The 13,410-nt window shown below is 50.9% G+C and overlaps 1 protein-coding gene and 1 long non-coding RNA gene across 3 annotated transcripts in view; one reads left to right on the forward strand and one right to left on the reverse strand.

The window, feature by feature from the left end:
- Positions 1-1,691, reverse strand: part of LOC136323253 (uncharacterized) — a 46,239-nt gene extending 44,548 nt beyond the window's left edge. Inside the window, exons 1-2 of one of the 2 annotated variants that reach the window (XR_010728951.1) lie at positions 1,604-1,691; positions 1,158-1,207 (exon numbers count right to left, since the gene is read on the reverse strand). This is a non-coding gene — a long non-coding RNA (uncharacterized lncRNA). The remainder of the gene's footprint in view (positions 1-1,157; positions 1,208-1,603) is intronic. The other variant, XR_010728950.1, reaches the window with a different exon arrangement.
- TMEM132B (transmembrane protein 132B) overlaps positions 1-13,410 on the forward strand; it is a 608,028-nt gene that overhangs the window by 441,837 nt on the left and 152,781 nt on the right. The window lies entirely within an intron of this gene.

Here is a 13,410-nt window from a genome sequence, read left to right on the forward strand (position 1 = left end):
GTGCTGGCTTGGGCGTGCTTGTCTGGAAGGTGGCACCAGCATCTGCTGCGATGGGAACGTGGAAGACGTAAAGAGCACTCCCAGGAGTCCAGGCTTTAATGCCAGGCGAGGAGTACTTAGGAAATTAGACATTTCAAACTAAAAACAGTGCTTTTAAAAAACAAATTCTTGCACATGCTCTGTGTTCTGTAAATGTTTAGGCCTGACGCCAGAAACAGCACTGCAGCGTTTTCACAGGGGGTTTAATAGTAAATGTTTTATATTTGAACCAATGGCATCTGCAGGTGACGTCTTTTTTGGGCGACTGGAGCTCAGCGTGGACTCTGAGATCATCCTCGTGGAAAGGTCCCTTCTGGTGTCTTTGTCCCCACGTGACAGAGAAGCTCACACCTCCTCCCGAGAGCCTCCCCTTGCTGGTTCTCATCCATTTACACTGACGAGGAACACCCAAAGCTCATTTAAAACGCTGCTTGATAAAATCGTCCACATAATGCTCTTCCCAGATTGAAATGAGGAAATAAAATAATGATTGCATATTAGATAATGGTGCTTGTACCAGTTATAAGCCCCTGGTGACAATGCTGAATGGCATGTGTTCGCTGGGCTTTTGCCCACCCGCCCACAGGCAGGTTTGGAGCTGCCGGCGGTGGCGTCCTCACTGACCCCTGAGAGAGGCAGCCGGCCCCACGGTGGCTCTGTCCCCCCACTGCCTGGCTCCTGCCTGGCTGCTGTGATGGCCACTGCAGTGTGTCCACTTCAGTGAGTCACAGGGTGCCCAGACATCTGGGGACCTTGCCTGGGTCTGCACGGGCAGGTACGTGCGGAGGGGCCAATCTGATGCCGCAGCGTGTGCTGAGCTGATGGCCTGCCAGACGGTGGGTGACCCATGGGGCCGAGCGGTAGAAGGGACAGAAATCCCCTGTTGCTCGGGTGTGGGGCAGACACGAGCCAGGCTAGGCGGCAGGCTCTCTACATGCACTGGAAGTCCCACCGCGTGGGAGAGGGGACAGATCTGCTATGAAGATGGAGAGAGGAAGTCAGAACAGAGCGCAGAGCACGTGCCACTCTCGTAAAGAAAAGGCTGTAGTTCAAGGCCCCGCCCCAGGCTCCGAGTTTAGACGGGTCTCGGTTCAACCTCCCCCCAACCACGTCCTCACCTGCTGGCCTGGGGAACATTACTTGTCTTCTCTGAATGTTGGTTCCTTCTCTATAAATTGGGAATAACAACAGTGGAATGAGATCATATGAATAATCAGATTTTGAAGCAAAATTACCAATTTTCAAAATAACCTTTGAAAATCCTTTAAATACCATTAGGTCACCAGGAGCTGGACTCTAAGGAGCTCAGAATGCCAAAAATTAACTTCCCTCATTTTTCCTTGGCCTTCCAGCTGTGGCCAAGTTGCCCGGGGCAGTCGAAGCTGAGACCCACTTTTAAAGGGGGTGTGGGAGGCATCGGAGGATGAGTTAGGGGGTCTCTCTGTTTCTTTTTAATGAGCCCACAGAACTGAACTGTCATTTCTGTTAGACGCATCCATGACACAATTCTCCTGCAGAGTTTGGAAAGATGAAATAAGACACTGTTTATGAAAGGTCACGGTACCTTCACCGGTCAGACGGCAGTAAGCGTGACAGAGGGATGTCCCGTGTGCTTCTACAAGGGAGGTTCGGCTGTCCTGACTGGCTCCGCCTGGTGTTTGTGAAACCCTGCGGACAAGTCAGGGTGCCTGGGAGCCGCCGGGGGCTGAGGTCACAGGGCGTGGAGCAGGAGCAGGACACCTGGACTCGCTCCCATGCCCCAGGCTTGTGTGGACACAGGTGGTGACCAGATGCTGCCAGGCAACAGGCACCAAGCGCACTCCCACCTGACTTCCTCCTCAGCACCACCTGCCACCAGGTGAGAACAGGGAGCCCGCCCACGGCCCTGCCACTGCGGTGTCGCCAGGCTGGTACCATCCGCCCTCCCCGGGGCTATACGACCACGGACCACGGCACGACTCTGTGGGCGCAGCAGGCTTCCCGGCCACTCTGAGGTGTGCTGGCTGTGCCTGGCGACTGCTTGCTTTCTTACTGCGCCGTGACTTTTTTCCAACATCAGCAACCCACTTTTATAGTAATGTTTCCACAACTACTATTTCAGAGAGACTAGGAAAGAGAGGTACATTTTGTACACAGTGGAAGAAAATAAAAGTAATAATAAAAAATAAAAACTTCCCTCAACCCCATGGAGAAATGAGTGATTATTTTTTGCCCAGGCTTTAGAAATAGTTCTCGGCTCAAGAAATCCCCTGTTGTCAGTGAAGGGAGAGCCCCTAGCCTGTGGCCTGAGAAAAGAAATGGACACATGCCTGCTTGGGCGAATGTCTTATTTCCTTTGTTTCTTTTCAAAAAAAATTTAAATTGATTTTGAGAGAGACATCGACTTATCGCTCCACTCATTCATGCCTCATCGGTTGATTCTTGTACAAGCCCTGACCACGGATGGAACCCACAACCTCGGCTTGTCAGGGTGACGCTCTAACCATCAAGCAACCTGGCCAGGACTGTGAACAACGAAATTTCAAGGCAGAATCAGAGCTTCAACAAGGCTCAGTGAAGAAACAGGCGGGTTGCCCTGGCCGGTTGGCTCAGCGGTAGAGCGTCGGCCTAGCGTGCGGAGGACCCGGGTTCGATTCTCGGCCAGGGCACACAGGAGAAGCGCCCATTTGCTTCTCCACCCCTCCGCCGCGCTTTCCTCTCTGTCTCTCTCTTCCCCTCCCGCAGCCAAGGCTCCATTGGAGCAGAGATGGCCCGGGCGCTGGGCATGGCTCTGTGGCCTCTGCTTCAGGCGCTAGAGTGGCTCTGGTCGCAATATGGCGACGCCCAGGATGGGCAGAGCATCGCCCCCTGGGGGGCAGAGCACCGCCCCTGGTGGGCGTGCCGGGTGGATCCCGGTCGGGCGCATGCGGGAGTCTGTCTGACTGTCTCTCCCTGTTTCCAGCTTCAGAAAAATGAAAAAAAAAGAAAAGAAACAGGCGGCGGCGCCTCAAAGGACCAGGAACCTCTGACGCGGACAGTGTGGTCTGAGAACGCCCAGCTTGCGGTGCACAGCCGCCCGGCCCCTGTCCCACCAGGCAGCTGGTCAGGCTAGAGACAGTGATGATGATTAGAGGACAGAAGAGGACAGAGTCGTGCTTGGGGATCAGTGCCACGGGAGTGGGGTGTTCAGGTAACAGCAGTGACGAAACATGTGTCACTGAGTACCAGGTCAGGCCGGCCCTTAGAGGGTGTGACAACAGAGTGCGTGGGACTTGACTGACCCAGTCTGGGCTCCTCACACCCTGACCTAGTCCCCACGGCCAGGGCAAGGCTGGGTCTGATCAGCTCAGGCTGCCTGGCTCACCCAGTCATGGAGGCCGATGGGAGTGGGGTAACCCAGGCTGCACCCTGACACCAGGCTGAGACCCCCACTCACACCGCACTGCTCTGCACTGTCTGCGAGGGGCTCTTCTCTCCTGGGACGTGACGTAAGTGGGACAGGCCTTTGGGTCTCAGCCTACAAAGTACCCTGAAAGGGTCACCCTGTCCCCTAAAGCAATAGGGAATGAACTTGGCTGAAACTTTTCACAGAGCTCAGCACACTAGTGTTCCATCTAGATGGGAGTTTACACTCAGGGACATGACCCCAAACTGCACAGCTTGGGTTAACAAGAGAGGCACTCTCTCCGGGACCTACACCCCCTCCCGCACCCACCCCCCCCCACCCCCCCCCGTGACTGTCAGCCACAGGCACACTCAGGCGGTTTCCCGTGCTCCTGCCTCCAGCCTCAAACGTGTCTGCTGCTGCCGGGGAGCATGGCTTCCGTGGAGGGGGAGGGGACACCCGGAACTGCGGGCCCGCAGCTCTGAGTGAGGCCACACAAACCACCCCGCCAGGCCACAGGGAAATGCACATACGTTCCAGATGGACTGTCACTGCGGGACTTGGGGCCAACCTAACAATCTCTCTGTGGAATAGTTTGTTCTGAGTGGAGTTTTCTCATTGGTTTCATCAGACTGATTTAAAGTCAAACTTGACCTCAACCCACGGGGGGAAGGTGAAGTGGGGCGGCCCGTACCTGGAACTTACTTATTTCATCAGCTTCATCATTGTAGATGCCGTTACCTGACTGTGGAAGCCCGAGGATGTTGCGTGTGTGAAACCACTTGGATAATAAGGAACGTCTCGACCCCGCCAGGCTCAGAACTGGAGAGCAGTGGTGTTCAGCTCTCCTCCCTGACCAGCCCGGGTAGTCACTGCCCGGGGCAGACCCTCTGAGCAGATGGGAGGCTCACGCGCGGCCTCTCACAGGCAGGCCTGTCCTGCGCACTCGCTCAGGCTGGTCACTGGAGGAGGAGTGCATAGGGGTGACAGTCGGCTCTCACACCCATGTTAGATGGAAGTGATCACATCACCGTTGCCACCCCTCACCATGTAAACAAGGGCTGGTACCTCCCAATCACACCCACGCCGTCTAAATCCAGGACTTGACTTGGCTGTATCGGAGCTGGATCTCAACTAACATCATTCCAGATTGTCTCCTTGCAGTACCACAAGTACAAATGGTCAAAGTCCAGGACATTCAGGTTCAGTGGTTTACAGTAGAGGTTCATATCTTAGGAAAGGTTCCTATCGCCGGCCTGGGTGACATTCCACAGACCTGCCACCTCCTGTGACATTCTCTGATGCATCAGAGGGTGGCAGGCAGCGAGCATCTAGAGAACAACGGAACAACTGAGCAGGAAATGTCAGTCAGCGCAAAAGGGCAACCATCCAACTATCCAAAGGACCCCTCCCGGACCCGGAGGAAAGAAAGAGTTTGGAGCTCACACCTACTTCACTGAGGAGGCAGGTCGCTCACAGGTCACACACATTGCACCAGGTAAGAGATGAGAGTGAATGGCACCTTAGACATCCCTTCTGTTTCTTAGTCTAACACAGTCACATAAATGACCCATAAAGAAAAAAGAAAACAAAAACATACTGATTTTCCATCAAAAAGGTTACAAACTTGCAAACAATGTAACACCTAGGAAAGCATGCAGAAAAAAGGAGTTCACAGCATTTTCTCCATAGAAGTTGTGCTCAGCTTTCACAGGGGTCGGGTTACTGAGAATGGATTCCATCTGCTCCATCACACTCTGCAACCTGTGCTCCCCGTGACGCACAGGGCTACGGGATGACCAGTGTCCGAGGTGTGGCAGGGCGTGTGGCACAGCCTGAGCCCGTCCACTCGATGAAACTGATGGAACTGGAGGGTAACGGAGGCTCTCCTCAATGATGCCGTCATTTTTCTTCATTCTTCGGAGATTATAGCTTAAATTGTGTATTACAAGCCTTAATCATTGTCCCCTGTATTGATTAAAGCAATTTAGCAACAGGAGCAGATAAAACCACAGTATCAGTCCACGCTGAGAAAGCGTATGCTAAGTGTCATTAGCTGTAGGGTATGAGAGGCTGTGCCTCACACCATCACTCAGGGATCTGGGCGTCTTCCCGCTGGTGATGACGCCACCCCCGAGGACCTCAGGGACCCCGGCCGGCTTCCTTGCCCTCGGCCAACAGTGAGGACAGAGAGCAGCGGGAAGATGACACGGAGGACATCACAGGTCACCCTGGAAGCACCATGTTGGGACTCTGCCCACACGGCATTAGCCAGGATGTTGCACACCCGGCGTGCTGCACAGAGGCGGGGCACCGGAGTCTAGCTGTGCGTCCAGGAGGAAGGAAGATCAGACGCAGAGCCGCGAAGCCCGCACACCGTGCCCTGTGAGGGGTCACTTTAGTGTGAGCGCGGCTTCCCCACACAGAATGGAACCCCCGGAGGCCAGTGTTCTGGTCTCACTGTCACAAGCGTGCAGGCCTGTGACATGGGTGTGAGCTATGGATACGGGAGCTACATTAGGATAGAGAGGGCTGGCACAGGGCATTTCTGTCGCGGACGTGGGCGGCGAGCGTGCAGTGTGTTTCTTGGGTCAACGAGGGCAGCGGTGGCCTCCCAGGCGCCACTCACAGCCGCCGTGGTCCCCGCCTACTTCCGGGCCACGCCCACTCCCACGGCTTCTCCTGCGCAGTCGCCCCGCGGATCACGGCCCCTCTCGGATCACGGCCCCAACCACAGTCAGCACAATGTAACAGAGATTTTGGATTAGTTAAAAAAAAAAAATTAAATCCACAGACATCACACAGAGTATGAGCTCCGTGACAGGTACAGCACTGTTCAGCTCAGATAGTGACTGGAGGTGACGCTCACTTGCGGGCACCTCTCTCTCTTCTGACTTTGTGACACCTGCCACAGACTGACAGTGGATTACTACTAATTCAGGATTTTCCACACAATTTGAGAATTATTCTTGGATATTATTATTATCATTATTATTTACTTTTTACAAAGAGCCTAATGGCACTCGAGTTAGGGAAACAGGAAGCCCGCCGCTCCCCTTCCCACACCTGCGCCCCTGAACGCTGGCCCACTGAAGAGCAGGGAGCGACTGACCTGTTTGGGGTGTTTCTAAGAGCAATGCGGCGGAGACCCAGGCCCGCTCTGCTCCTTCTTCCGCTGTCTCTTGTGTGACGAGGCAGAAAAGAAAAGAAAAGGAAAGAAAAGAAAAGAAAGACAAACAAATAAAACCAAAACAGCCAGGCCCAGTGTCTAATGAATAGATGATCATCTGTATTAAGGTTATAAATAGGTACCGCCCCAGATTCAATGTGAGACCTCCATTAAGGGTTCTCTTGAAGCATAAAATCTAATTCATTATTGTTTTTAGAAATTATTTCCCTCGGGTATCGGCCCAGAACAGGCTTCTTTATCAAAACTCACTGCTTTGTATCATCTGCAATCCAATTAAAATTCCTTTCTTTCATACTAATGATATTTTGAAGATGGTGTGTCAGCTTCAGATACATCAGCATAGGTGACTGCGTATTTTATGGACTGGCTGGCGTCCTTTGAGGCGGAAGAATAAGATTTCCATGGAAATTTTTAGGCTGCCCTTTCACCCTCTCACTGCCCCCCCACCCCCCGCCGCCGCCAGTTTCTGAGATGCAGCTAAGACTCAAATTCCATGCTGCCTCCATCCCCCAGTTCCTCCTGAGTCCTCCCTCCCTTCCAACCTTTCTTTCTTCTGACCTTTCTTCAGTGTCTTCTGCACTTTCTAAGGACCACAGGAGGCTGCAATACATTTAAATGGTCCTGACTCTACAGGATCATGTCTTTTTCTTTGGCATGTGAAAATAAAATTGCATCAGCTCTAGACAATAATAATAATAATAATACAAGCCATTTGTTTGCTCACAAACTTCACTCCACGCACATTTTTGACTTGCTAGTTCCATCATAACCACCCAGAGCCATGAGCTGACTCTGTGCTGAGTTGCTCCCGCTCTCCTCGAGAATTACTGAGCCTGGAGTGTAGGGGTGGGGGTCTTGGGGACCTGACACCTGCAGTCTTGCTAACTGTATACATGTATCAGTGGTGGGAGGCACAGGGTGGGAAAGGAAGCTATTAACTCACATTTTTACTGAACACTGACTCACTGAGAATTGAAGATTTTTTTCTGAAAAAGTTACTATTGCACAGACAACATTATAACGGGTTGCAGAATACAAGCTGCTAATTTATTTTCTGTCCCCGATGATTATGATCAATTAATTTCTTTCTTATTCCATTAGGACCCATTCTCAGCTTTTAGTGCTTTCTGATTGCCAACAAAATATATAAAAATTCAGCACTGAGAGTTCACGACAAAATCTTTTTTTTTTTTTTTTTTTTTGCCCTGGTAGGTCCAGCTTGTATATCAAGCTTTTATAAAAAGGGAGGGGAAAAAAGAACAACAGGAATGCAAAGAAAGCTTATTAACTTATTTCCTTCCTGCCTGGACCTGCTCAGTGTGTAATGTCTTGTGCCCTCCCATGCCCTGATCTCCCCAAAGTCCATTCCACTCCAGGCGTCTGCACAACTCCACTCCCCGAGGCCCAGTGAGGCAGAGACAGAGGTCAAAAACATATTCATAATGTATTCACAATCCACACTTGCCATCCTACAGATGTATTTCTTGAATGGATTTAATGCCAAGCAACGATAACCAGACATAATCCCTAGGTCGTGGCAGGGAGACCAGGGCATGGTTTGGATACTGTGCTCATCTAGTGGGGGAGGGAGCACTTTCTCTTGGGTATTAATACAATGACTGTGCACCCTGGCTCTCCTTCCTGCTTTTCTCTTTATTGTTCTTTTCATCCCATTAGCGGGTTATGACTTAATGTTATTATGACTTGCAGGATTCATATTAAGTGATGGAAGAATCACATGCTTTACAGAAAACTGAAAGCAAAGGCTCTGGCTGGGTAGCTCAGTTGGTTGGAGCATCGCTCCAATACACCAAGGCTGCGGGTTCAATGTCCAGCCAGGGCACATACAAGAAGGCATAAATAAGTGGAAGAGCAGTTTGATGTGTTTCTCTCTCTCTTCCCCTCCCTCCCTTCTCTCTCTCTAAAATCAATCTTAAAAATCTGTTTATTAAAAATTAAAAAGGAAAACCATATATTATAAGGAGTCTCCTCCCTCTCACCCTCCCTCCCTCCTTCTATCCCTTCTTCCCTCTCTCTTGACCACCTCCCCCTTCTTCTCTCTCCTCCTTCACATACACTTTAGTATTTCTTTATGAACAGAGGAGAAGAAATAAACGATCAAAGGGAACAGGTCCAATGGGCTGCCGTGAATGCAAGCCTGTGTGTTATGAGCCAGCTACTGTCTGACTTGTCCGCAGCATTCAAAATGCTCAGTCTCCTTTGTTTGTGCCATTACTCTGCCCTTTCCCTGTCTTAGGCGTCCCCTGTCACAATTTACTGGGAAGGCAAACCTTTCGTAAAATTTTAAAATGACAGCTATGTGCAGTCCTTATGAAAAAGGAGTTAAGAGAAGTGAATGAAGTCTCACACAGAGGAGACAATTCCATCTGTGTGCAGGGGTGGGGACAGGGACAGTGTCCCCAGGACGCGGGGTGGGGGGGGAGCCAGAGCGAGCAGTGTCCGAGCTGCCACGCCCTGGGGCACCCGAGCGTGTTCTCGCACTGGGACGACTGAGTGTTGCTCGTGGGGCTTCTTTTCTTAAGTGATATTGCTAGTTATCTTATTAATGGGCTGTGGAAAAATCCTAAAACGATTCCAGAACCTGAAAACTGTCACCAGTAATTAGCAGACGTATTTCTCTTCACATATGTAGATTCTTGCCCTTGGACTCCATTATTCTTTTTGTTTTTTGGCACTACTTAAAATACTTTTCAATTTTTAAATTGCAGTTGATATTCAAAATTATATGACAAGTCTCACGGAGAGAGCTGCCAGCTCTGCTCACTTTTCTGGATTTCTGCAGCAGCAAGAAATGACACAGAACTAGATGGCACTTTGTAATCTGCAGTGGGGGGAAGTGGAACTTCTTTTAGTGACTTTGGAGTCCCGATGGCATCTCCGCCACAGACGCAGTTCCCAGCATGCCCTCCACTGGAAACCTCATTCTGCAGGGAAGCCGTTAGTTAACAGAATTCATCTTGCATCTGGAACTGCGTTGTGAGCAGGCACGCACTTCATGCCATCTTTCCCACAGTACTTCCCCTGGTCCTGGGGGAGCCCATGGGGCACCCGGGGATAGCCAGGGGGAGGGAGCCAGGGACCAGTGACTGGGTCATGGCCTCTATCTAGACGCAGCTTCGTGGCCCGGACAGGAAGCTGCACTTCTGTTTCCTAAAATCCACCCTGAAAATGGAGTTGAATTCTTGTGTTCTTCTTCTCTGAGCTCTTCTGCTCCCACATCTCATTGCTGCCTCGCTGTACTGGTTGGTCCTGCCCCGCCCATCTGCACACCCGAGTAGCTGGCCCATTCGGGTGGAGAGGGAGCAGCTCCTGTTGAAACTGTGAACGCCTTTGACGTGGAATGTCGGCCCGGCCGGGACCGCCGAGCAGACGCCAGAGCGAAGCCGGGACCAGCCATGCGCTTCCCATTGTCAGCGATCAGTGAGTCTGGAACACTCCAAAGATTCTTACACTCTCTGAACAACCAATCTTTATTTCAACCACTTCTACGGGTATCCTTCCAAACCGTGTTCCACGTCCTTGTTCTTCGGGAGGGACGTGACGAATCCATGATGATGTGCTTGGGCACGTGTGTGGCCGCGGAGGACGGTGGCTGTCAGCACTGACTGCCGGGCTGGGTCCAGGGAGGGGACGGTCTCAGTGCTAACTCTCTCACCCTGTTGGCCCCTTTGTGAAATGGCCTTGCCCCAGCACGCCTTCCCCAGTTCCAATGTGCAAACCTGCCTCGCAAACAATGCTCGCCTCGGAAAATCTATTTTCTCTACGTTCCAAAAGGGAAGAGTCTCTTTTCTCTTGCTCACCTGGCACCTGACGCTTACCTGGGCTACACAGAGCCCGTCAGAGGTTCCTGGAGCGAATAACCAATGCTACGGTAACCATGGGCGGAGAAGCACGAGGGGCCTGGAGCACGCAAACAGCTTCCCCCGGTCCACGGTTCAGAGGCTTGAAACACACACACTCCATGGGTCTCTCCTGGCTTCTAAGGGGCCTCTGAGAAATCTCTTAGGGCAGGGGTTGGGAACCTTTTTGGCTGAGAGAGCCATGAACGCCACATATTCTAAAATGTAATTCCATGAGAGCCATACAATGACCCGTGTACATTACACATTATCCAATAAAAATTTGGTGTTGTTCGGAAGGACAGCTGTGGTGGCTCCAGCCACCCGCAACCATGAACATGAGTGGTAGGAAATGAATGGATTGTAATACATGAGAATGTTTTATGTTTTTAACATTATTATTTTTCTTTATTAAAGATTTGTCTGCGAGCCAGATGCAGCCATCAAAAGAGCCACATCTGGCTCATGAGCCATAGGTTCCCAATCCCTGTCTTAGGGCCTGGTTAGGGTTCGGGTTAAGTAGTATGCTTTCTTGCCACAAATTCTTCTATTATTATTTTTTATTATTTTATTTTTACTTTTAATTTTCTAACCTTTCCCTTTTCTGGGACATCCTCCCTTCTCTCCAACTAAGTGGTTCCGGAAAAGTCTTCTGGGACCAGCCTCTGGAGATCCCGTTCAGGGACGCCGCTAGGACGCTGCCTGGGCCACCGGACTGGGGAGAGGTCCTTCGAGAAACATGACCCCGCACGGCTTTCTGCGTATTTTCCACTGCACTTGACTTGAACCACCTGTGTGCCTGCCTGCCGCTCACAGCACTAAAGTCTGTCCACATCCACCAGGTGACCTGTTCTGTGCAGTCACCCACTGCCCAGAGGCCACTAGGTACTATGCATAGGCAGGCTGGCGCGTTCGTCTGCCTACCCTGTCCTCACTTCTTCCACATACAACACAGTGAACGCACATCAGGGGGGACAGTCAACAGGTCCTGTTGCCAATCCTTCTGTTTCCCTGGATCTCACGTTGTCACGGAGAAGTGCCACCCTCATGGCAGTGATGTGACATGATGACAAGTCCCATTCTTAGAAGGAAGCTTATCTTCCACGTGTTTTTGTCCGATCTAATTATGATGACTCGTTCCGTTCAATTTAATTTTTCAATTTCAGAAATCTCCTTACGGGACTATTAGATTGAAGATGGTCACCATCCCGAGACCTCTATGAAGTGATGTGTCCCCTTTAAAAATGTATAAGCACCTCAATTTATTTTATTTGACAATGAGCTTTACTAACAACTGCGTGCTTGAGACGGCTCCTCAAAACACACCACGGTTTGTCTGGTCCTATGAGAAGTTCACTTTAAGAAACGGCAAATGTCAAGTTAATCACAGTGATAGGTTGTCATGGCGTCTCCTTGTAAGTAACAGTTTTATAAACCACTTTTTGTTGAAGAAAATGAATGTGTATTGGGCTGTGGATTAGGCTTTCTTGCTGTTTGTTTTTTGATTCTCGGAGAATGAAGGTGACGGATGACAGACGGGTAAGGAGGTTATTTCAAGTATCCTCCCTGCACATCTCCTCTCAGTGGGCTGACAGCTCCAGGGCGTAGCTGAGAGGGGAGTAATTATGCAGGACCTGTTTGCATGTTTGCTGGAAGTGGCAGGAAGAGCTGAGGTGTCATGGGTGGGTGATGGTGGGGGCGGCAGGGGTGAGGAGACAGGCTTAAAGTATTTTACAACTCAAGAGGCCACCAATTAGCTCTGAGAGAGGTTAGGAGGGGGATGAGGGGCTGATTCAATCCGGCAGGAAAGAGACGTCTGCCTTGGCTGCACTCATTGTTACACGGGCTTCAGTGTCTTTTTAATTGGCTCCCCTGTTGTATTCCTCTCCCGACTTTTGAGGTTCTAACACCATGCACTCCATGCGGTGTCTATTGTGGACGTGATCAGTGCTGGGCAGAATAAGTGTGCGGAGAGACCAGCAGGTTTGGGCTCTGAGATGGGGGCTCTGTCTGGGTGTGGACCGAACTGGAGGGAGGCAGCAGGAGACAGAGAGAAGAACCATTGTGTCCACAGCTCTAACAGGGGCCAGAGGAAATAAGAGGGCCAAACATCGGGCCACACCTGGTCATGCAAATTACTGAGAGCCCTATGTCTAATAATGGGGACAGGATACACCAGGTGGTGATGTATTTCCTGAAAACGCTTTTATTCCGACAGGCTAGATGAAATAAATTTCCAGTAAGTGAGAACAGCACAGGTAGCAGGAGTGGGCTGAGAGGCTCACGGGGAAGGTTGTCTATTAAATCCTTTATAGGACAGAAGGCCTTTTAGCAACGTGTGGAATAGAAGAGGGCGTGTCCTTATTTGTAAAGGAGATACAAAGAGTGAAAGGGCAGTCATGACACCAAGCTGCTTGACCCTGCACAGGCAGATGCTGTGAGACACGTGCAGGTGGGACACGTGTGCCCTCTGATGTCATTTCTGTGCCACGCACACTGAGTCCCGCTCGCCTCCTGTCTACTGTGTCTTCAGTCTTCGTCCGGGAATACTGACCCCCGGGAGCAGGCAACAGCCACAGGCGTCCGAGCTCCAGCAGGTGCTCAAGTCTAAAGTACACGTGAGTTCACAAGGTCAAGACGCCTGCCCCATGAGGTTTCAAACTACAGCTGATTAAAAGGACAATGACGCCCAAACCTAACTCTGAGGCACAGCGAGAGCCCGCAGCGCTGTCCGAACAGCAGCGACCTGCTGCTTGTGGGGAACAGCCCCTGCCCCACCCACACTGGACTCGACCCCTCTGAAGAATAACTGCACAACTTCTGTTTTCTGAATACATTATCACTTAATCGAACAGGCAGAGAAAAACAGCACCTCGTGTTAAAGAAACACTAAATTGCCTCCTTTCTGCTTATAGAAAAATCAATTCATCTTTACGTCAAACTCAATTTTTGTTCTG

This window comes from Saccopteryx bilineata, chromosome 2 (assembly GCF_036850765.1).
Source record: "Saccopteryx bilineata isolate mSacBil1 chromosome 2, mSacBil1_pri_phased_curated, whole genome shotgun sequence".
Lineage (NCBI taxonomy): Eukaryota > Metazoa > Chordata > Mammalia > Chiroptera > Emballonuridae > Saccopteryx > Saccopteryx bilineata.